Below are 23,896 nucleotides of genomic sequence, written 5' to 3' on the forward strand. Positions count from 1 at the left end.
GGAATCACTCACTGAACTCCCAATGAGGTGGCGTAACATTGTATTCTTGGGCCAATGGCTAGATGCCACAATCTGGCCCTCTGTAATCAACATCCAGTTTAACAGCTTGTTTTTCTATTTAAGTGAATTTTAGTGTTCAGGAATAATGCCAGATTGACTACTAGAAACTGGATTTAGAGAAACCACCTCTAGAAGTGGAAACGGATCAGTCTCAGTACCACTTTGGTCCTCAGCCTACCTGCCAAGAATATCAGAAAGAGTGCCAGTTAGTGCCAACTGGGATAGTAGAATTTGTCTACTATGAATGAGGCCACTACCATTACATTTATGTTGTATTACTACTTCCTGATGGCAGCTTGGCAGCTTGCATCATTATCAAACTGAGCAGCTTCTAATCTCCTTACAAATTGACTGAGCTATCCAGTTCTCCTAACAACAGACTCTGTTCTTATCAGAGATGGGCCCAAACTGTGAAGTTTAGATCTGATTCGGAACTTTTTCAGTTTGACAAGGCTTGGATCCAATATTTTGGTGAGGGCCCCAACTCTGATTCTGTACTATGATAAATAGTTGCTACAGCATCTGTACCATATTTTTTCACATAGTCTTACAGCAAATGTAGAAGTTGAATAGCTAAGAAACATGCTTATGTATGTAAGATCAAATGCGATCCCACTGTCTCTGATTTACAGGTATGTTTATTCTGCATATGCATTAAAAATACATGCATCTCATCTCCTACAGCTATAAACCAAAGTAAATTTGCATGACTCAGGGATTTCTTCAATGCCCATGTGTAAACTCTGATTAGCGATGGTTATGGGCAAAGATTAAAACAAGACTATACTCTTTAATATTAATACTATTGTTCTCATTTAATGGGTAATTCACACTATCGATAGAAAAAGAAAAGCAGTCAGTGGTTTGTTATGACAAGTGTTAGGCATTGGCATTACCAGCATACTCCTCCAAAAAATCCTTCACTCACTTTATTGCATTGACTGTGTGCTGTGGTCAGTTAGGTTTGTTTGTTTGTATATGGTGTGCCATCATTTCATTGTCTTCCGTGGTCTCCTGGTGTTATTGACATCCATTCCAGACATGTTTTCCCAATTTGTTCTTCTATCCTTTCCCTCTCACATACAGGACTGGCTCTGAGCACATGGATATTCTGCAACTGCAGGTGGCTCCACTTCTTAGGGGTTCCTCATTGGGAACACAGCTTAACATAAATCTAGTTTTCGTGACCTATGAAGCATGCAAGGGTCTATTCAGTTGTTTGCAGGAAAGCTCATGTGGTCTCAGACCAGGCCCACTCACGTAGGCCCCAAACTCCCATTGTCTTCAATGTTACTCTTGCTTGAGTCAGGCCAGAGAGCATAGCTGATACCTAAACTGCCCAACAGCAATATTTTGATTCTTTTTCAGATCCCTCTGTTTTACCGCTCCTTCATTACTCAGTGTGGAGGAAGCTCATTTTCTTCCAGAAAGTAAGGCTGTATGTGGGAGAAGTATGGATAGGTGAAAATCCCTTCCCCGCACCTGTCTAGGTCTAGGGCTGCAGTGCAGAGCCCTGCCATGACCATCAGTCAAGCTTATGGTTTAGGGTACCATCTGAAGACCCTCATTGGCTTTTGCATGGGACATGGGGCCATTCAATCTGCTTAAATGTGGATCTCTGTCCACACTCCACTCTGCTCCCACTGTAACATCAAAGCAGAGCAGAGACCCTTTTCACAGCATACAGTTGGGGCTCAGCTCCTCCATGCAGACTGTGTCTTCATTAGGAAAAAACATGCTTTCATAACTTTAGTTATGAAAGTTAGCTAACTATCCCAGAATGATTAGTCCAGTTCAGGTCCCTGCTCTGCCTGATTTGGAATTGGGACTTGAACCTGCATCTCCCAGATTAATGCCTTAACCATTGGGCTACAGACTGTTCTGGGGTGGGTTTTTCTCCTCCCCTCCGCTGCGTGGAAAAAATGTTTTGTCAAAAAGAGTCCCTATCAGCTCTAGTCAGAATGACTTTTGAAGTTTTCTGCTTAGCATTAAACTATAGGATATTTTGGTTAGACTCTCATTTTCATAATATTCCTATAAACCATTTATGCTACAGGTGTCTGATTCTGATCTCACTCATGCTGATTTTATACTGGCATTACTGTACTGTCTTCAGTGGAGTTCCTCCTGACTTAAACTGTATGAGTTCAGAATCAGAACCTTATTCTTAAAGTGTCTTCTAAATGCCATATTAATTCTGCAACCCATTCTGTGGAAGTTTATTAGAAATTCCTCTTTAAGGTAATATGATTCACTTTTAATGATGCTTCAGTTAGATCTACTGCTTTAAATGGAGCAGGGTATAAAGTAAAAATGGACCCTGAGTATTTAAAAGGATATGGCCAATCTATTTTTCATAGTTTTAAAATGTTTTTTGCTTTGTTTCTCATAACCCATTAGACGTTCTTGAAGTTAAGGACCTAACACTGCCTCCAATGAAACCCAATGGCAAAACTTCTACTGGAATTCAAACAGGAGTAAGAATGGGCTCTATAAAATCTAATTGTTTCCCTTGTGAAGTATACCTAGAGGTCAAAGTAAGCCAGTATGCCCCAGTATGGCATACCGGCAAGAGCTGGTGTGCTGTACTGGGACCGCCTTTCCCAGACATCAATTTAAAGCCCTGGGGTAGCGGCGGCGGGGCTCTGGTGGGGATTTAAAGGGCCGGGGCAGTAGTGGCTGCTGGAGCCCTGAACCCTTTAAATCCCTACCTGAGCCCTGCTGCCCAAGCCCTGGGGTGGTGGCGGCAGGGCTCTGGAACTCCAGCTGCCGCTACAGTCCCAGCTCTTTAAATCCCCGCCAGAGTCCTGCTGCCAGAGCCCTGGGGTAGCGGCAGCGGGGCTCTGGCAGCAATTTAAAGGGCCGGGTGGTAGTGACGGCTGGAGCCCCGGGGCCCTTTAAATGCCCCCAGAGCCCTGCCACCGCTATCCCAGGGCTCGGGCAGCAGGGTTCAGGTGGGGATTTAAAGGGCTCGGGGCTCCAGCAGCTGCTACCACAGTGGAGCCCCAGGCCCTTTAAAGCTCTGCCAGAGCCCAGAGCCGCGGGGTAGTGGTGGCAACCGGGAGCCCCCAGGGCTCCTCAGTGATTTAAAGGGCCCAGCGCTCCACTGCAGTAGTGGCAGCTGGAGCCCTGGGCCCTTTAAATCGTCCCCAAGCCCTGGGGCTCCCAGCCGCCTCTGCAACTTGTAGCTCGGGGGTGATTTAAAAGGTCCGGGGCTCCCAGCCGCTACTACTGCAGCTGGAACCCTGGGCCCTTTAAATCAAGATTTAAAGGGTCTGGAGATTTAAGGCCCCACCTCTTCCGGTTGAGGCCACGCCCCCTGCTCAGGACTCCGGTGTCCCTTGAGACCCAGTCCTGAATTGTCTCCCTGTGGAGGACTGTCTGCCACTGAAGCCAGACTAAGTTTTACATGTGAACAGTCTGCAAGACTGGGCTAAGTGGAAAAGGGTTGAATGTAACTTCATATTCTAATCACACTGGAGAAGACGTAGTAGGCCTACATTGTGCATACATTTTTAAGCTATGCTCCTTTGACAACTGAATAAACTGTCTGCTGTATGACTCGATAGGCTAAAGTTAACTATGCTGCAAAGAGGCACAACTCAGCTGATTTCACCAAGGCTGAGTTTGGGCCTACAGCTAAGTTCTTACTTGCAGAGTTAGACTGATTTCTCTGTTGTTGGTTTAGGAAAGGCTTGATTACTCATTTATATTTTGGAAATTTAATATATTTTAAATATATAGACTTCTTTAAAGATACTTACTTTAAAAATTAGTTTGTAAATAATCACTCCCACAATCATCATCTGTCCTTCCATCTCACAGGGCCAGACAGTGAGAAGTGTTGAGCACCTGCAGTTTAACCTCTCAGACAGCCATATCATGCCCTTAATTGTTAAGGAGAACTCTCCACTGCAATCAACAGGCAATCCTGCTTAAAAACTGATGGCACACTATAGCCAAGAAAACAATATATTCAAATCCTTTAAGCAATGCATTCTGTTGCTCCAAGAAATATTACATGCAGGAGAGTGTAGAAGTCTTATTTCAATACAGCAACAAAATGTTTTTAAAAAATAACAAACCACCAAACAAAAAACAACAATAAGAGATCCTGCAATTTTAGAGTCTGGCTGTATCCTGGCAGGTTTCAGAGTAGTAGCTGTGTTAGTCTGTATTCGCAAAAAGAAAAGGAGTACTTGTGGCACCTTAGAGACTAACAAATTTATTTGAGCATAAGCTTTGGTGAGCTACAGCTCACTTCATCGGATGCATTCAGTGGAAAATACAGTGGGGAGATTTATATACAAACACAGAGAACATGAAACAATGGGTTTTATCATACACACTGTAAGGAGAGGGATCACTTAAGATGAGCCATCACCAGCAGGAAGCGGGGGGGGGAGGAGGAAGAAAACCTTTTGTGGTGATAATCAAGGTGGGCCATTTCCAGCAGTTGACAAGAACGTCTGAGGAACAGTGGGAGCTGGGGGGAGGGAATAATATGGGGAAATAATTTTACTTTGTGTAATGAACCATCCACTCCCAGTCTCTATTTAAGCCTAAGTTAATGGTATCCAGTTTGCAAATTAATTCCAATTCAGCAGTCTCTCGTTGGAGTCTGTATCCTACCATATTCTGAAAGTTCTAGGTTTTCATTTTAAAAAAACAGCTCTCTTTCTTTCAAATTGAAAGATACAGACATCACAATGTAAATCAATGTGGTGTTGCCCTATTAACCCAGCCTTGCAGAAAATTGTCCAGTCAAACAACAGCAGCAGGAAAAGTGGGAATTTACCTCTGTTTGACCCCATCTTCTCAATAAAGTGTGAATGCCAACACCTAATTAGGACCATTTACGTGCTAATAACATTAAGCACAGACAATTTTTCCTTTTTTCTTTACATGTAAAAAACCTGGGAAATTAAATGGAAAAAAAAGTTTGTTAATCTAATATTAAGGTTGCATAGCTGAAATCACAGGAATGAAAAAGGTAAAGTTCCAGCAATAACTTTACATCAGCCACATTGCACACATGCAGTATTTGCGATTCCTGTTTTTCTGGTTAAATGTGTAGCATAGCATATTATAATTTGTTATTAAAAGTAGGTAATAAAGCACACAAGAAGGTGCAAATGAGCAGAGTTAGCTCTGCTGTAGGATCCTTAATTTTTGCATTCCCTGAATTCTGCGATTTAAGTGTGCAGATTTAATATGCATTATCACAATTTTGGGTATTTAAGGTGTATGTGTGTGTAAAATAATTAGTCTTTAGTTCTATAGTGTAAAAACCTAAGTTACTGCTGAGGCTGCAAAGTTAGTGCCACTTCTGCAAACACTTAAGCATGTGAGTAACTTCACAGATGTGAGAAGTTGCTTGAGTTCAGTGTAACTACTCATGTGTCAAGTTGGTCTACCCTTAAAAGTTCGGTTGACATAACTAGGGCCTGGTCTGCACTACAGGGTTAGGTCAATGTAAGCTGCCTTGCATCAACCTAGCTGCAGAAGTGTCATCACTAAAATTTGGCTCCAGCTGACATAAGTACCTCTCTACGCCAATTTAGGAACATAATCTCCCTGATCAGCGCAGAGTCATGGTTGAGGTAATTAGGTCGACTCAGTGTCAATGTAGACACTGCGTTGCTTATGTCAACTGTTACTGGTCACCAGAAGCCGTCCTACAATGTCCAACACTAACAATACAATCGATACAAGCGCTCCAGGTGAGGATGCATGCCGCTGACACAAGGAGCCAAGTGTGCACACACATGACTGATTTAATAACTGCAGGTTTCAGAGTAGCAGCCGTGTTAGTCTGTATTCGCAAAAAGAAAAGGAGTACTTGTGGCACCTTAGAGACTAACAAATTTATTAGAGCATAACCTTATGCATCTGATGAAGTGAGCTGTAGCTCACGAAAGCTTATGCTCTAATAAATTTGTTAGTCTCTAAGGTGCCACAAGTACTCCTTTAATAACTGCAGTGGCTGTATGCCGACGTAAGTTAGGTTCACACAATTTTGGCCTTCATCGGTCAAGGGTGTCAAAAACCCTGATATAACTATGCCTACCTAGCCCCAGTGTAGACACTGTTATCTCAACAGAAGAATGCTTCTGTTGACGTAGCTAACTTCATTTGAGAGGTGGTGTTCCTACACTGATGGAAAACCCCCTTCGGCTGCATCTAGGGTCATGCTGGCATAGCTACGCTGACATAGCTATGCTGATATAATCACTGTAGTGTAGACACAGCCTAAGTGTTTTCAGGATGCGGCCTAAGGCCTGGTCTCCTGGGGGCGGATCAATCTAAGTTACGCAACTTCAGCTATGTGAATAATGTAGCTGAAGTCAACATACTTAGATCTACTTACAGTGGTGTCTCCACTGCAGTAAGTCGACGGCTGACACTCTCCCGTCGACTCTGTCTGTGCCACTCACCCTGGTGAAGGAGGAGCGCTCGGCAGTTGACGTGATAAATCGACCCCTGTTGGATCGCTCGCTGCCCGTCAATCCAGCGGGTAGTGTAGACAAGCCCTAAGACTTACAAAAGTCAGAGACTGAAAAGCTAAGCTTCTTGTTGCAACTTTAATCCAGTCAGACTGCACATATTATGTGCATTAAGGCAAACACTAAACTGACTAAGTAGATTTTTAAAAAAAAGTACATATGTGCAGTGCGAGCAAATTGACTTTAATGGTAGTTGCAGGATTAAGCCTCTCTCTGTAAAACATTTTATTACATTTTCAGAAATAAATATTTTGGAAGCTTTGCAGCAGATGTAGTGAAAGATAATCTTAAATAATAATATTTGAGGAAAATGTTGTTCAAGGCTCTTTTTTTTTTTTTTTTTTTTTTTAAAAGAAACACCATTATGCTGGTGAATTTTAAAATGTCTTTCTTTCTGCCCTGCTGTGTTCACTAACACTAGGCAATCCCTACATTTAATACTGTACCATATGGATACACTCAGCTGGGGGCTTCTCCCCTCCCCTTCCTCCCAAGGAGCTCTAAAGCAAATTTCTGAGATACAGAAATAACCCTTGTGCAAGGCCTATACACTATGTGCCTGGTAAATGCAATCCGGCCAGTGCAAAGCAAGAACATTATTGGACTCTCTAGATCCATCTAGCATTTCTGTTGCTCTTTCCCTTTGGCCGATGGCTTAGAAAATGGCTTGTTTTCCTATGTGTGAGTGGGAGAAGTGTCCCGTTTGCTGCAGGAGGGATTTACTACCCAGCATCCGGGCTGGCTGAGGGTTGGCACCCCCTGCCCCACTACCCTTTTTTTTTTGCAGGTGGGACTTGGCGATGACCAGAAAAGAGCACTTGGCACTGAATGTCACCCTGAAGGTAAAATGAAAGACAAAAAGATGAACGCATGCTTGATTCCTTCAGCAGCCGCGAAAACCACACACAGCGACTCCATCAATGCAAAGACAGCCGAGCCGTCCGTTACAGACACCACCAGATTATGTATTTATTTAGAAAGTGTCAATTCCCCCCTCCCTCCCAAAAAAAAAAATGCATGCAAAGAAACGTGCACATACCGGGTTATGAGCCCAGGGAAAACCTGGCAGCTTCCCCCTTCTCCTGCCAAGTTATCATTGAGAAAACAGACAGGCGGAGTGACGTCCTGGGTCAGACTGAGTGCGGATCGACTCTACCAAGGAAACAGGGAGGCCTCCGCATGCTCCGAGCTCCCGCCGCTCCCTTGATGCCCCGGGAACCCGCCTCGCCCGGCGCAGAGCAGCCGCTGAGGTGGCCCCGGTGCCGCGGGGCAGCCCGCTGATCCCCTGGCCAGGGCATGGGGAGGTGGCGTGGGCCTGCCTCGGCAAAGCCTCCCCCCTTCGCCGGCTGAGGTCGCGGGAGCCCAGTTAAAGGAGGCGTGTGTAAAGATTTTGCAATGTCCCTGCATGGTGTTGTAGACTTTCCTAGCAAAGAAACCGGCTTCGGCTTCTTTAAAATTCCCGACGACTCACCTGATTAACCTGCCTGCGGTTCTGACCTGACCAGGTAAACCGAGTCCCAACCTTACCATCATGCACATCTGCAGACTGACACTGCATCTGGGGCATGTTTTTGATTTGAGACTAGCAGCTGATAGGAGCTCTATTCCCCCCCCCCGCCACCTTCCAGACCTTGTCAATTTCACTTGCTCAGAGTCAGTCCCTTAAAAAATAAAATAAAATGAAATAAAAACCACACCACAAAGCCCAGGCCCCAGGGTTGGTCGATTTTCAGCTCTCTGGCGTTTTTTAAAGAATTTAGTATATAGAGAGACTGGTATTTTTTCTGCTGACAGATCCAAACGCAGCAGGTTTTGTCCTGCTTCCTCCCCCCCTCATCCCCCCTTCTTTCCAAAGGATCAAGAGTGCTGTGAAAGTGACAAGGTTTTAACGAGCCGGAGTTAGGGGACAGGGTCCTTGGGGTGGCTTTTGTTTTTGCAAAAGGGGTAGGGGGACTTGACTTTACAGCTGCTGTCACTGTGTGTGGTGGCCGCTGCTGCTCCTGCTCCGAGTGTGTCTCGCAGCCTTCCTTAGCTTCCCTCGCAGGGAGCTCAGAAGTTCCGCGATCCCCGGGCTTCCCAGCTCGCTGCTGCTACTGCTTTGCTATCTCGGCCCCCGGGTTGCCGAGAGCAGCCCCCATCGGCCAACACGATGCAGTGGTTCCCCCTAGATTAAGCTCCGCTAGGCTCTAAGGAGAAAGCGACGGACCCAGAGACAGAGAGACGCTTCCCTTTCCTCCCCTTCTTCTTCCTTAAATATTTCCATGAGTGATTCACAAGAGCCAAACAGGCCTGGTGGAAACTCTGTATGCCACCGTGGTGGAGGGGATTATTGTTGTTATTATTTATTATGTATACATTTATTTCTGTCTCTAGCCTGGGTGCTTCAGTGATGATGTGAATTTGCCACATGGGGCTGCTTGGCTAGGAAAGCACGTTTGCTCTGTTTGTGTTGTAGTATGTACCAGAATCAGTGGACATACATCCCGACACATCTATACACACAAAGAAAGCAAGTCATTTAAAAACAAAATCCGGGCGGACAAAAGGAAAGTGTGGAATGTAGGATGTAGTTTTCATCTTGGCTGTACCCCAGCTCCAATCTGGAGGGGTTTTAGAGAAGTGATCTTATGTTGCTGTCTAAATGTGATCTGCCTGACAGGTTGTTATTTTTTTTTAAACATAACAGTAATGCTATAAAAGATAAAGTGGTCTGAGGATATATTGTGAAGTGCTGCAGGGGCAGTTTTTGACTGCTTGGTGTACCTTTGTTAAAAGATTTTGCAGGGTACCAAACATCACATAGGAGGAATGCATTTCAGAAATGAGCAGAATAATGAAAGCGGCAAATAAAAATGAGTAGAATTTAAAAAGAAAGTAAAGTAAAGGAGGAGGGTGGGGGTAGAGAGGATGGAATCGGGGGCCTTGATCCCTTTTATTGTTGTTTTTAACCTCAACTGTGTCATTTGATGTAGTTAAGAGGACTTTAACAAAACATACAAATTGAGACAGTAACACAGTCTGTACAAGGGAGGGAAATTTGAATGCCCTTCAAATAAAAGACAGTGAAAAACTATGAATATAGCTCCTTGGTTGTATAAGTGAAGTACGGGAGCTGTAGAAGGCAGTTAGTGGGGAAAACAAGATTTTGAAATCTTCTGTTTTCCTTGCCACCCCCATCCCATTTTAAACGTGAAGAAATGTAAATCTTTGATACACTGCATCTCAAATGCCAATGTGAGTACTTGCAAAATAACCCAAGTTCAATTGTACGCATGGACAGTCAACCCCTTATTGCACTTTCCACTGAAAACATCCAAGGGCTCGGGACCAAGAAATGATTTGTATGGTTACATTCTTGTTCCCTGTATTTTAAAGTACCAGTGTAACAAGTGAATTTTTAAATGCATAAACTGGAATCTGACAGGTCTCCCCTAGGGGGACTTTACAGTTTAAAATTTTCAAGATGCAGCAGGAGGTAAACATGGCATTTGATGTGTTCAGTATCAAAATACAACTAAATCAATTACAGTAACTGTGTGCAATACCTCATTTATTCTGCACTATTTTTCAGAAATTAAAAGGTGACTATTAGAGTACTATACCCATATCTCAAACCTACCACCACTTATTAGTGCAACAGTATTTCAATATTAAGTGATCTTAAAGATAGTTCATCTTTCATTTTGAATCCCGAATTTGAATCAGCATGAGAATGTCAGTGCTGCAAGATAAGGTATAACAAACTAAGTAGACAGCTGAAGGGCTCCTGGTGAAGGTGTTGTTGAGAAGGATATCTTGGTCTGTTCTCAGTAACCTTGTTTACAGGGACATTTCAGTTGCAACCAGAATTTCAGCAAGAGGCTGGCTAGACTAATGTCTGTGTGTTTGAAATTGATCGTGAGTGTCTTTTTCACTATAAACATTATATATGCCTTAACAGCATACTCATGCAAAACTTTTCTGGAAGGTTATAGTGTTTTACTAACAGGAAGACACATCTTTGCAACTGTATATGATAGGGGAAAAAAAAGTATAAAGATTTGATTTTGGTTTTCTGATGTGTCATCCAGAGGTAGTTATACTGGCTTTTTAAATGTTATATATAGGACACCCGCAGGCTTTGATTTATTAGATTACAGAGTCTCGTGGGTTTTGAATGTATTTTACAGCCCACCAAGTAAGTTTAAGGTAAAATATGAAAATACAACATTTATGCTATGATTTACTGAATTTTAGATAGTTTGTTTTAGAATTGTATTTGGAAAATTATCCAAATGTAGAGACTTGGTGTTAAATGCCAGTAGCCACGTTAATGAAGAAAAATGCTGTTGAAATACTTTTGAATAATAAATAGGATATGTAATGGTCAACCGCAAGATAAAATTTTTACAATGTTTTTATGGCTCTAAATTGGCTGCATTGTAAACCAAGCTTACTATTCTATTAAGTCATCATACTTTTCAATTATTTAACATTTCTAGACAGGTTATCTAGTATGGTCTTCATTGTGCATATCAGAAAATTATATATAAGGTAGTAATTGCTTGTTGTTAGTAAGTGAGGGCTTCGTTTTGGATCAGGGTTGAATTTTAACTTAGGACAAATATTACAAAGTATGCACATAGAAAAAATGATATGGAAATAGTCCTACTCCTATGGAATGGGGATAGTTACTGTGCTGAAATGTACCTAATACAATTTGAGATCCACTCACTAAGAAACCTCGACAGTATCTGCCTTCCAGGTATTGCGCATTTGGAAATACTATATCTCCATTTAAATGCAGATCTTCAGTTTTCTCCAGGGGGCAGTTGGTGAATCTTTCGATTGAACCACTGGTACTAGAAAAACTAACTGAAGATTTCCCCATGAACAAGAAACTCTTTCAAGTCTGCCTGTTTGAAATAATGATTATAAATTTTTCAGATATTGCAGTTTTATATTGATTTTAAATACCTTTCAAAATCAAACTAAGGGAATAGTGCATTTTACTCTAACAAAGCAGTTTCATGTTTTCACTCTTATGTGGGAGTCTGAGGAGATATTATAACCATTAAAATAAGTTCTTTGTTTTTACACTGGCATTGTGTTTGCAAATTTCATCAAATGGACAGGGCAGTCTTCCTCTGATTTTGACCTAGATTCCTCTTGATTGTTCCTTGACAATGAATACCTGATTATTTCCCCACTGTGAAAATAGGTGAGCAACTGTTGATGCTCTCTAGATGTGGCTGCATGGGTAATGGGCACACATATGCAGTTAACTCCATCCCTCCTCAAAGACTTTGTTACTAGAGCTGTGTGAAAAATGGTGCTCCACCAACCAGGAGATCATGCAAATGTTTTCCTTGGTTGCGATCTGTTTGGGTTTGCATCCTTTGGGTGTGGGGTTCAAACAAATCCAACATCTTACAGCCAAACCCTATTACAGCTGCTGAGTTTATTCCAGTTGGCATGTTGAAAACAGGAAAGTTGGCTGGTTGCTATGATAAATTGGGCCATGTTTGCTTGAGCAGAAACCAGCATTACTAGAACCCAGGTCCAGATTCACTCACATCTAGGCCCATATTCACCTAAAACTCAATGGTCATTCATGGTCATTAGGAATTAGTCCTACTCCCACTGAAGTTAATGGTGACTACTCTTCTTGATTTCAACGGGAAAAAAGATCAGCCCCTTAACAAAAGTTTCCACAAAAATGCTCAGAGTTAAGAGTTTCTAATGGAAACCAAAACTAGGCAAGTTTCATATGCAAACATTCCTAACTCTCCTCTCAACGCCAGTGTCACTCCTTGGACATCAGTGGAGAGTTACTCCTGGTTGGCAAAGGTATGAGTGAGAGAAGAATCAGGCCCAAGAGTTTCATAGCATGTACACTTTTATTAGTGTGTCAATCAACGAAGATGGCCCTTTTCTGTAAACTTGTGGTAAGATTAGCTTGTTGGTGTGAGTTAAGATTGGCACTTATTTTACAAAAGCATTTTTCCTTTTTTAATATGTGGGCACAGTCCCTTATTAAAACCCAGATATTAAGGGAAAAGAAAATGGAACTTTTTCCAAACAGCTTTTCTGATGGGGAATCTAGTGGCAGTTGCTTTGAAGCATGAGTAATTGATTATCATAAATTTATTTTAAAAAGCAGACATAACAGGGAATCTAACATGATGTTTTGGAATATATATGCTCCCCACAATGTTCTTGAGAAAAATATAAGGTTGCAGGCATCATTTCATGCCCTGTATGTTTTTGAACATAAATCAAAGAAATTGTTGGAGAATTATAGATGTTCATAGTGACTGTAGCTATAATAAACACATGCAGTATATATTTTCCAAGCTGTTTTGTATGGGTGAAAAGCTGAAGCTGACATTTTGTATGAACAATTCAACTTAATCGCTGAAAATTTATTTCCTAGTTAGTGTGGATTACCAGTGTAGCATAAAGTCATACACCTTGGCTTAAGTTCATCTGGTTTTGAAGCCGTGGTTAAAGCCGGGAAAGAATTTAAATTAGATTTAGATGCCTAGAATTATTTATCCCAAATGTCACAGTTACAGTAATGCCTCTGTGGTGGTAGTTATAGCTATGTTATAAATAGTATTTATATCTATATTGTATTAGTGCTATTATTTTATTATTTATACATGGCTCAGAAGTGTGCTGGGCATGTTACAGAACAAAAAACAGGCCCTGCATGAAAAATCATACAATCTAAATTTTATGCAAGGCACAAAAAGTGATGGTAATAAACAAAATGGGGATGATAGGACAATGGAAGGTGATGTGGGCAAGGATCATAGCTCACATTATAGTTATAACGTTATAGCTCACATGTTTACTCAGTTTAGGCATGAGCGTATCTTGATGGTTCTGTTAATTTTGATTAAATGTTTGTAGCTGACAAAAGCAGAAGTGAGTTTTTAGGAGGAATTTGAATGAGGAGAACGTGGTGACTTGTTTGAACAGGAATTACGAAGGTATTTCTTGCATGGAAGAATATAGAGATGGTGGAGAACAAGGAAGAAGAGAAAGGCAAAGATTGCATGGTGCTCTGATTGCATGGTGATGGGACAATATAAATACCTAGAGTGGAGACAGAAAGACCTATATGAATCTGATTCTGCAGTTCTTATTTGGGCAAAACACATATTGCCTGAGTAAAAACTGTATGATTGATTTCTTGGGTCATGCAAACACTTACTATTGATTGTAGTTCTTACTACTTTGAGTACTCCCATTGAATTCAAAGGGACTATTGCTCTTGTGGATAAAGTTGTGTGGTTAAGCAATATTACCCACCCCAGCAATTCAAAAATCACAAGTATGGCTCCTGAAATCATGAGATTAGCTTAAAAATCGCATGATTTTTTTTGAAAAAAATCATAAATCTTGGTGGGGTGGTTTATTGGCTCTCTCATTTCTGAGCCTTCAGGGTGCACCTGAATCGCATTTTCAACCTTTTTCCTGTAACTGTAAGGGCTAGAAACTTTTTTTTTTTTTAAACGAAAGTGACAATCTCACATTATCACTTCACTCCAGGCACTGGGGTTTTAAGAAAATCAACAGATATCGCAAGACCAATCATGGAATCGTGAGAATCAGTACCACTGTTTAAGTGTTGGCAGCACTGGGCCCTGTGTGATTTACACATTAGGATTTTTTTTTATTATAAAGACCTGTTTTTAAGGAAGCCTTCACACCGTGTGAATGAAATTAATTATTTTTTTAAGCTGTTACAGATGAGGGATTTGGGGGGCTGGTCCGTGTGTTGGCCTCAATATAGACTGGTGTCCCCATGCATGAACCCCTAGTTCTGTGCATTTAAGTCAGACCAGTCCCATCCTGTACTAATCTAATTAACTTGTCCCCATCCCGTTCTCCTCATACTCCACTTCTATATACTATTAAGGTGTATAGCCCTCCTTCGCTGCAGGAGTCCGTTCCCCAAGAAGGTCTTTGCTACTCTGGCCCCTGCCATGTGCCACTCTCTCCCCCTTCCCACTAAAGAGTAGACAGAGTGACCCTGCTGCCCAGGAGCAGGCATTGGTTTCCATGTAGGGAGAGGAGAAGTTGCAAGGAGCAGCTGGGCCTGTACGCTCTTCACTGGAGGGAGTGGAACCTCCCAGCCTGTGAAGATTTCAGCCGCTCAAGGCCTGCTCCACTCCCAGCTCCCCCTCCATTTCTATTAATAATGTAGGGAGCCAGTCTGTTTGCTCCTTACCCAGGTCTTACCCTCCACATATATGTTGGCTCTTACTATCCTTCTCATCTCTCTCTGCTCCTTGCAGGAGTGGAGGAGGGATGAGACTGCAGGAGATCCCAGAGCTGCTGGAGAAAGGGTCTCCTCCTTCTTCTATCCCATGCCACCAGCCTGCCTCACAGGTGGCACTTCTTGAGAATGAAGTGCGGGGACAGGGATGGAGACACAGCTGTGATGCAGAATGTTCTACCAATGGGGTACATTTGAGAGGTTGGGGGGAAGATGGACTTTTGAAATCCCTGTGTGCTGGGTTGTTGGGTTCCATGTGGGCTCAGTATGTGCTGTCAAAGGGGGGAAAGTTGCGGGAAGGGGAGTATCTGGATCTGCATTTACACAGATGCAGTGGCTGGGAAACCCCATATGGGAGACATAAAGAGTGGATGCTAATCCTGGCTGGCTGTCCTGCAACTCTGTGACATTCCCCAGGTTTGTGGGGTGGATTTTCTCATGCCCACTAATTTTAGAACAGGACAACTGCATAAATCCAGAGTACTGGGCTTTATGCAGGACTCAGGAAGGTCAGCCTTTGTGGATAAGGACTTCTGCACATAAAGGCTTTTGGGCAGTAATCTTGACTCACTGAAATCCTTATCGTTAAAGGCTTTATTATTGATTCATTGATTGAATGAATTAGTGCCTATGGGTCCCAACTGACAAGAGGGTCCCATTGCACTGGGCACTGTACATATGCATAAATTAGAGACAAATCCTTCCCCGAAGAGATCAATCAAAATAGATAGGATAGAGAAAGGGTGGGAGAAGAGGATATAACATAAGAAGAATATTGGGTACTGAAGCAATAGTGATTTGCCCAAGTCACAGGGGAAGACTATGGCAGAACCAGGAGTTGAACTCTGAGTTTCAGTCCATTGTCTTCCTCCCAAGCATCTCCATTTCATAGATGGAGAAACTGGGGCACAGAGACTCTGCTCCCACTGAAGTCAATGGCAAAACTTCTTTTGACTTTAATGATGCAGGATCAGAGAGGTAAAGTGCTTTGTTCAAGGTTACACAGCAGAACCAGGTCTCCTGAGTTCTCAGTTAGTAGCACCACACTGACTCTTTTACTTCAGTGCGAAAGAGATTTCTCCCCCCAGCAGGAGATGTTAACTCATTTTCCCAGTGGAGACACTCCAGGAGCTGACAAGCTCCTCTCCTCCTGCAGAAAATTCTGGGAAGGCAGCAATTATTTGAACGTTTGTTGTTGTGGAGGAGGATATATATGTTGGATGTTAATGATGGTCTTGATTCAGACTGTCTGTTACCATTGTAATTTGGGAGAGTGACCACTTTCTTAACCAATCAGATTGATTAAAAAAAGTCAAGGAACATGCAGTTTGATTTTTCAAAGGCGCTAAGCACCTTTGAAAAATCAGGCAAGTAATACACCCATTAGGCCTGCCAACTTTCTAATCGCACAAAACCGAACATCCTAGCCCCACCCCTTCCCCAAGGCCCCGCCCCTTTCTCATCCGTTCCTCGAGGCCCTGTCCCATGCTCACTACATTCCCTCTCCTTTGGTGGCTTGCTCTCCCACACCTTAAGTCACTTTCACTGGGCCGGGACAGGGAGCTGGAGTGCGGGAGGGGGTGAAGGCTCTAACTGGGGGTGCGGACTTCGGGGTAGGGCCAGAAATGAGGGGTTCAGGGTGCAGGAGGGGGCTGGGGCAGGGAGTTGGTGTGGGGGAGAGGGTGAGGGCTCCAGCTGGGGTTGTGAGCTCTGTCCTGGGGCCAGGGTTGATGGGTTTGGGGTGCACAAGGGGCCTCCAGGCTGGGGTGGGGCCGAGGGATTCGGAGTGCAGGAGAGTGCTGTGGGTTGAGGCAGGGGAGTGTGGGAGGGGGTGAGGGCTCTTGGCTGGGTGTTTTGGTTCTGGGGTGGGGCCGGGGTTGAGGGTGTGGGAGGGGGTTCTGGGCAGGGGCAGGGGGTTGGGGTGTGGGGGGGTGAGGGCTCTGGGGTGGGGATGCGGGCTCTCAGATGGGGCCACGGATGAGGGGTTTGGAATGCAGGAGGGGGCTCTGGGTTGGGGGGGGCAGGGTTGGGGCAGGGGATTGTAATGTGGGGTTGGGTCGTGGGCTTACCTCTGGTGGCTCCCAGTCAGCGGCGCAGCAGCGGCGGGAGGCTAAGGCAGGCTTCCTGCCTGTCCTGGCACTGTGACCGTGCTGCGCCCCTGAAGCGGCCAGCAGCAGGTCCGGCTTCTAGGTGGAGGTACACAAGTGGCTCTCGCCCGTAGGCACCGCCTCTCCAGCTCCCATTGACCAGTTCCCAGCCAATGGGAGTGTGGAGCCGGTGCTTGGGGTGGGGCCAGCGAATGGAGCCCCGTGCTCCCCCCGGCCTAGGAGCCAGACCTGCTGGCAGCTTCCGGGGCACAGCGCGGTGTCAGAACAGGTAGGGACTAGCCTGCCTTAGCTGGGCAGCACCCCTGAATGGAATGTTAATAGTCCAGTTGGCGGTGCTGACCGGAACTGCCAGGGTCCCTTTTTGACCGGTCAAAAACCAGACACCTGGTCACCCTAACACCCACATAACAGTGAACCCCAATTTGTACATGCAGGCATGTACAATGTGCACACTCATGTATGTATTTGAGATATACATAGAATCTCAATTATTGTGCTGTTTGAGTTCTTGAACATGGCTTGGTTTCTGCCCTTTGGAACAAAGTTCAGAATATTAGAGAAATAACACAATATACTACTACTACTACAGTCATAGTGCCTAACGGGGGAAAGGGTGTTAAATAATCCGAGTCAGGGGTTCTCAAACTTCACTGCACCGTGATCCCCCTTCTGACAATAAAAGTTATTATATGACCCTGGGTGAGGGGGAAGGTCAGAGCCCTGCCGCCTTGGGTGGGGGGGAAGGGAGCTGCAGGCTAAGCCCTGCCACCCAGGTGAGGGGAGAGTGGGCTGTAGCCTGAGCCCCATTGCCCCAGGTGGGGGCGCAGCTCAGTCTTCAGCTTCAGTGCTGAGTCCCAGCAAGTCTAATGCTAGCTCTGGCAACCCCATTAAAATGGGGTCACGACCCATCTGAGTCCTGACCCACAGTTTGAGAACCGCTGATCTAAGTGATCATAAACTATCTTGCAAATGTCCAGAACAAAATACACAATAACTCTTCTTAACTGGACTCTATAATTGAGTTTAAAAATTGAACCATATTACATTTCCCTTTGATTTTCATGCTTGTGGCCCAGAAAAGAGAAAACTGACCCCCTTTTAAAAAAAAACAGCTGACATGCTGTTCGGTCATGTTCTAACTGCAATGTATGCATGTTCCAGTTACTATTTGGAACGTTATCCAGGGCTAAATGTTACAGTAAATAGTCATGATTAATAATAACAAAAATAATTACCCAGAAAGTGTGTTGCTCAGTTTGAGTTGCAGCTCCTTACCAAAGAAGTCCATATAACTCCCGCGGACTGTTTCAAAATGTTGTTTTTCTGGTTTTATTTGCTTACTTGGACATCACTAAGAAATTGAGACCCAATCAAGAATTTTGAACTTTCTCCTTCCCCAAGTTATAGAGTGTTTGGATCTGAAGTTTTGATTAAGCCTGCTATAAAAATAGTAGCCAGCTCTGCAGTTTGGCTCTGAAACAGGCTCCTGAATCCTTGCAAAGTTTTCGGAATCGGAGGATTTTATTCTAGTAGGACTGTCCCAGAAAGTTTGACATAGGACACTGGCAGGGAAAGAAGATAAAACAAATCATTTGCTCTATATCTGAAAGAAAGCTAAGAAAAGAGTGTGACTGATGTAAGACAGGGTCAGAATGAATTTAGGACAAACACAGGTTGTGTCCAGCACCTGCTATAACAGTTCCAACACATAAAGTGCCTTAGGGCACAGCTAACACCTTATCACCTGCAAAGACCACAATCAAGACAAAGCAAAACATACTTCGACAAATACTACACTCCTTACTCAGTCTTGACAAATGAATGAAATGAATGGGAGTTTTGCTTGTATCAGGAATGATTAAGGACTGCAGGATTTCAGCTCATTGTTAGCAAAAGTGACACAGTAAATACACAATTTTAAAAGTCCTCCTGGACATGCAGCAAACCCACTTATTTTAATTGTATGAAGTTGTCCAAGGTTGCTTTGCTCCCCAGAGCTTGGCACTAGCTCCAGTGAAATGTGATGCCATTGGTTTTCAGTAAAGGGTTCTTTCTGCAGGGCTGCAAACAGAGATCAGCTGCTACTGTGTATACACAACTAGGGAGCAAATCAACCAGCACATTTAAGCAGCCTTTTTAACCCTGAGACTTTCCAAGATTTCTTCTTTACACAGGAAGTTTCCTTTCTATTGTCCGATTGAGCATTTTGCTCATGTAATCAGATCAGAGCTAGGATCATTGCTGCACAGTAGAAAGACTTCCTTAAGACATTTGTCCTTGAAACTGCACCAAACTCTTGGAAGAACCCAGAACCTGTAAGTATGTATGATTTAGGCAACAATAGCACAGTGCAAAGCTGCAATCAACCATTATACAATATCCGATTAGCAGTGCAGTAGGGATTTTTTTCCAGACGTTATGTTACATTCTTTTTCAATTCGTTCTGAGGAAACAAATCAATTCGGGCTTCTGATACAGTGACTTTGCAGTAGATGAGCTAGAAATATGTTTGATTTAACTGTTTGTTGCTCTCATGTATTTTGTGGGACAATTATTGTAGCCAGCAAACAGTAGAGAACTTTTCTTGTAGTATTAGGCATTATAAATGTGTGTCGTCTCCATCTTGTAAATAAGTTTTTGTTTGTTTTTTCAACCGCACCCCACAACAGGGCAAGTAGAATTAGTTCATGTAGTCCTTAAGAGCAATAAAACATATTAGTTTGCTGGCTTAATTTACTAGTAAAGAACATTCCACGGTTGTTTTGTCGTAATTGAATTTTACACAGTGCTGTCTATTCTGTGTTTTACTATCTTGTCTGTGTCTGTTTAAGTTACTTTGCTGGGACTGCAGTGTGGTTAGACCTGTGTTTAAGCACTATTTATATTCCAGGCACATGCCTGGTAAAATAAGTGCTGAAGATTTAAAAGCTTAAAAAAGGATAGTTTTATTAGCCTTGAAAGCTAGAGAAGGCACAACATGGATGAATGTCATTTGTAGACCATAGAACCTAAGTCTCCCATGCACTAAGTCAGATCTCAACACGTTCACTCTTACAACTAATAAAAGCCTTGAGCTCCCTTTCTATAAATTTTTAATATGCAACAATACTTATGTTTATAAGATTAATTTTTCCCAGGTTAGCCTGATTGATAGCTGGATTGTGGTTTCTTAAGAGCTTTCTCCATGAAACTCACAGAAGAGCTGCATTCCATTTAACTAGTGAATGTAAAAACTGGTAACCATGGATTCAGCCACCACTAACTGCCGGGTGCAATGACTTGTTGTAAACAATACAAATGAGCCAGGATAGCAGAATCAACCAGACATGAAATGATTTTAATAGAAATTACGGTAAAGGTCATGTGACACTGTATCAGCTTGTATTCAGTATTAAAGGGAAAGTATTTCAATTTTTCAGGTTCAATTTAAACTGTATATCTCCACCAGCCCCACTGTTGCACTAGATCCACTGAAGGGGAAAAAAACACTCACAGGAAATGTTTCTGTTTAATTACATATTATGACTTAGGCCATGATCCTGAAAACACCTATGCACATGGTTAACTCCTGTGAGTCCCATTAAACTAAAAATCAGTGTGACTACTCATGCTTACAATTAAGGGTATGCATAAGTATTCGTAGGATCAGGCCCTTAGTGGGTAAGTTACTATACAAAAGATCTTTGTAATTTAAAGAAACAGTCAATTAATGCTTAAATTAAATTGCAAAATAGAAGTTTTAGTATTTTGACAAGAAGGATAATAGGTTATATCTGTCGTGGAGGTTTTAAGTGTTATGACTTTCATTTCTCATTCACCATTTCCCAATCCCTGGTCTTAATTTATAGCCTCTGTCTTTTGGAGAATTGATAAACCAATGGCGTCAGCTAGTATAATACTGCATAATGATAGGCACATGCAGATCGTGTGAGCAGTGTGTGTCTTATCTCAAGATTTTCCATCCCACCAAACCTTTGCTGACTCCTGACTGTCATGTGCCTCATCACTCACAAAATTCTAACCATAACCAAATCCCTTTCCATGTGTGTATATGTAGACATATGTGTGTCTGTATGATCATTTCCCCCTTCCTCAAAGTCTTCAACATTCAACTATTATCCTCCATTAATCTAGGGTGCTTCCCTTTGCCACGCCTGGGCTAACCATGTGGAGTTTGTAAAACAGAACATAATAATAAAACCAAACAAAAATACCCAAGAACTTTGTCAGGTAACAACTCCAATGATTGTAAATCTAAGTCCACTACTCTCACATCCCAAAAACCCCTCCCCTTAGAACTTTAACCCTCTTCTATTGTTTTTGTCACCCCTCTATCAACTCTCTGTGGTTTCTTGTAGTTATGTCATAATGTTATCTGGATGAATGCAACTGTAAGCTCCTTGGGAAGGGAACTTGACTTATTTCTATGACTAAAGTGTCATACACAGCTATGTCATATCAGTAATGACAATATATGGAGATTTCAGCCAGGAGGTGTTTTGTATTATTTATCATCACCCTGTTAGAATTGACCAGCATATGTCAGGTGTACAGGGTTACAATTAAAAAGTATATAGCTAGATAAAGGGACAAATCCTGTTTGCTTTACTCTTCTGAGTAGTCCCACTGACATCAGTGGGACTCCTTGTGTGCGAAGGAGATTAGGATTTAGCCCACATGTAACAATAACAGGCCACTCACTACATATAGGCCCTGTTAGTCCGATTTCTATTGAAAAGAAGTGCATTTGAAAGGCAAGTAAAAGGAGAGCTCTCTGATTAGATAGGTATGTCAGAAAAATCTGTCAAATACAGCAAAGACCTTTGTCATTGTTTGAATTTGTAAGTGTTAAGATTTCAGTAGCACACAGAAAAGAGGGGGGAAAATATGATTTTTGAGACAAAACAGTATTTTAAAAATGTGCAAATCAGGCCCTAACATAACTCCCCACAAAAAGGGTGATTTAAGAAGGAAGATACCATACAACTTTTCATACACAGACTGACAGAGATCTAGAATTAAATTAAAATGTTTGGAGAAAAATCAAGACTATTATCCAAATAAATTATAAAACAGTACTGCCTCCCCACCCCCATGTATGTTAATTATTGAACAAAAAAACAGGAAATACATTCATATTATTGGGCCTGGCAGAAGCAGTGATCTTTAGAATGTATCAAAGAGGTCTCAGCCCTGAAGATAACAAAGAATTCAGGATCAGACATGTGCAGTATGGCTTCAGGGACCCTGTAAACATGGGGCAAGTGGCCGCCTTCCTTTGTTTCAAGTGGGTATCTTTACTGACTGTGACACCAGTTTTTCTCTATCTGATGTATTTTGAAGAAGATATTGGATTTATGACCTAAAACTTTGAGAAGTTAGAGAATGGGATGACAAAGCACTTTTTCCAACAGGCAGAATTGGAAAGTTTTCCTGTCACTGGTCCAGGATTCATAGACTATAGTGATGGGCACCAAAAAGAACCTACATAGAAAGAGAAGTCTATTTTGAGCTGAAGTTACCAGAAAACCTCTTTGCATACTTGAAACTGAGACGCAGACACATAATACTTAGTGAAGATTCACACAAGTTTTTTTTCTTTTTATTTTAATCGTATAACACAAGATAGAGCACATTTTAGGACACAGTGAAAGTAATCAATGATTACCATTAAGTATTAATAATTAATAATATAGTTGATGGCAGCCTTGCATTGTAAACATCCCTACAGCTGAGCTACAATTAAAAAAAAGAAACATATCTGTTGGGATGGGTAGTCCAACTGGTTTTTTATTTTAACTGAACTTTTGCTACTTTTTCAGTGGCTAGGGTACCAACATGTTAGCACTTGAGGAATGTTTGTTTGATTTTTTTTTTTTTTTTTTTTTTGCTTGTGAAAATACCAGATGGACAGTCCTGATAACTATACATTCCTGGTCATGTTAGTGTAAGCTTCCAAAAACTGAGTCAAAATAGGTTTGGAAATACCACCTGAAGGGATGAGAGTGTGATTCAGTATCCAAGCTCACTCAGTACTTGGCTTGTTCTGTGGAGGCTGCCAAAAAGGGTAAAAAATGTGTTGGTGTCTTTTGTTAAGTGGGTGCCTGACTACCAGGGACTGGACTGAAGCCACAGATTCATTTCATATGGACCACTAAGCAGCCATTACCAAATATCTAGTCATCAAATATTTCAGAACATTGCTATTTAAATTCCTACACGTTTCAAATATTAACAGTATTTATAACAATACAGTATTTGTAGATTCAATTTCTAATGTGGTTTTACAACACAACTTGTATGGATTACTCAGGCCTTATCCAACTGAAGTCAGTGGAAGACACCTGTTGACTTCAGTGGGCAATGAATTGGGCCCATAATGATTTCAATTGTGGGGTTTTTTTTTAAATTTCTTTTTGCTTTTCAAATTTACTTCTTTTCTGGGGTCGTCAAAGGTGTTATGTTCTGCAGGACAATAAAATTGTCTTGTGGTCTAGAAACAGAGTAATAATCAGAACCAGCTGGATTAAAATTAACTTCTTCTGATTTGAAAATGTGCTTGATTATGCTGAAATATTCTTCCATTGTTTGTCTGTACCAGATGATAGACTGGCATAGACAAACAGTGCCAGACTGGCCATCAGGATTCTGCATGCACATTCTTTCTCTTTCCTGATAAGGCTTTAGTGTTTTGTAGTTAAAACTGGGCTGTTGGACCTGTTTAGTCTTATGCTAAGAATTTCAAAAGTGACTAGTGATTTTTGGGCACCTCTGTTATCAGGTGCTGAACTTGAGACCCCTTTAAAGGGGCCTGATTTTTCTGAGGGTGGGTGGTGCTTAGCACTTTCTGAGAATCAGTTCCCTTTAAGGGGTCTCAAGTTGAGGACCCAAATCACTAGTCACCTTTGAAGATCTTGGCCTTAAGCTTTTTCAGAGCTGTAGCTGGATGATGA

General features: G+C 42.3%; 1 protein-coding gene across 4 annotated transcripts in view; it reads left to right on the forward strand.

Annotated features, from left to right (window-relative positions):
• The window catches only part of ESRRG (estrogen related receptor gamma), a 522,927-nt gene that overhangs the window by 22,256 nt on the left and 476,775 nt on the right, over positions 1 to 23,896 (forward strand). Inside the window, exon 1 of one of the 4 annotated variants that reach the window (XM_038397484.2) lies at positions 7,917 to 8,071. The exons of 2 other annotated variants lie outside the window; for them this stretch is intronic. The gene's annotated coding sequence lies outside the window, so the exon portion shown is untranslated. Of the gene's footprint in view, positions 1 to 7,916; positions 8,072 to 19,045; positions 19,259 to 23,896 lie in introns of those variants that run through there. One more of the 4 variants, XM_038397488.2, reaches the window with a different exon arrangement.

The sequence above is a fragment of the Dermochelys coriacea genome, chromosome 3 (assembly GCF_009764565.3).
Source record: "Dermochelys coriacea isolate rDerCor1 chromosome 3, rDerCor1.pri.v4, whole genome shotgun sequence".
In the NCBI taxonomy this organism is placed as follows: domain Eukaryota; kingdom Metazoa; phylum Chordata; order Testudines; family Dermochelyidae; genus Dermochelys; species Dermochelys coriacea.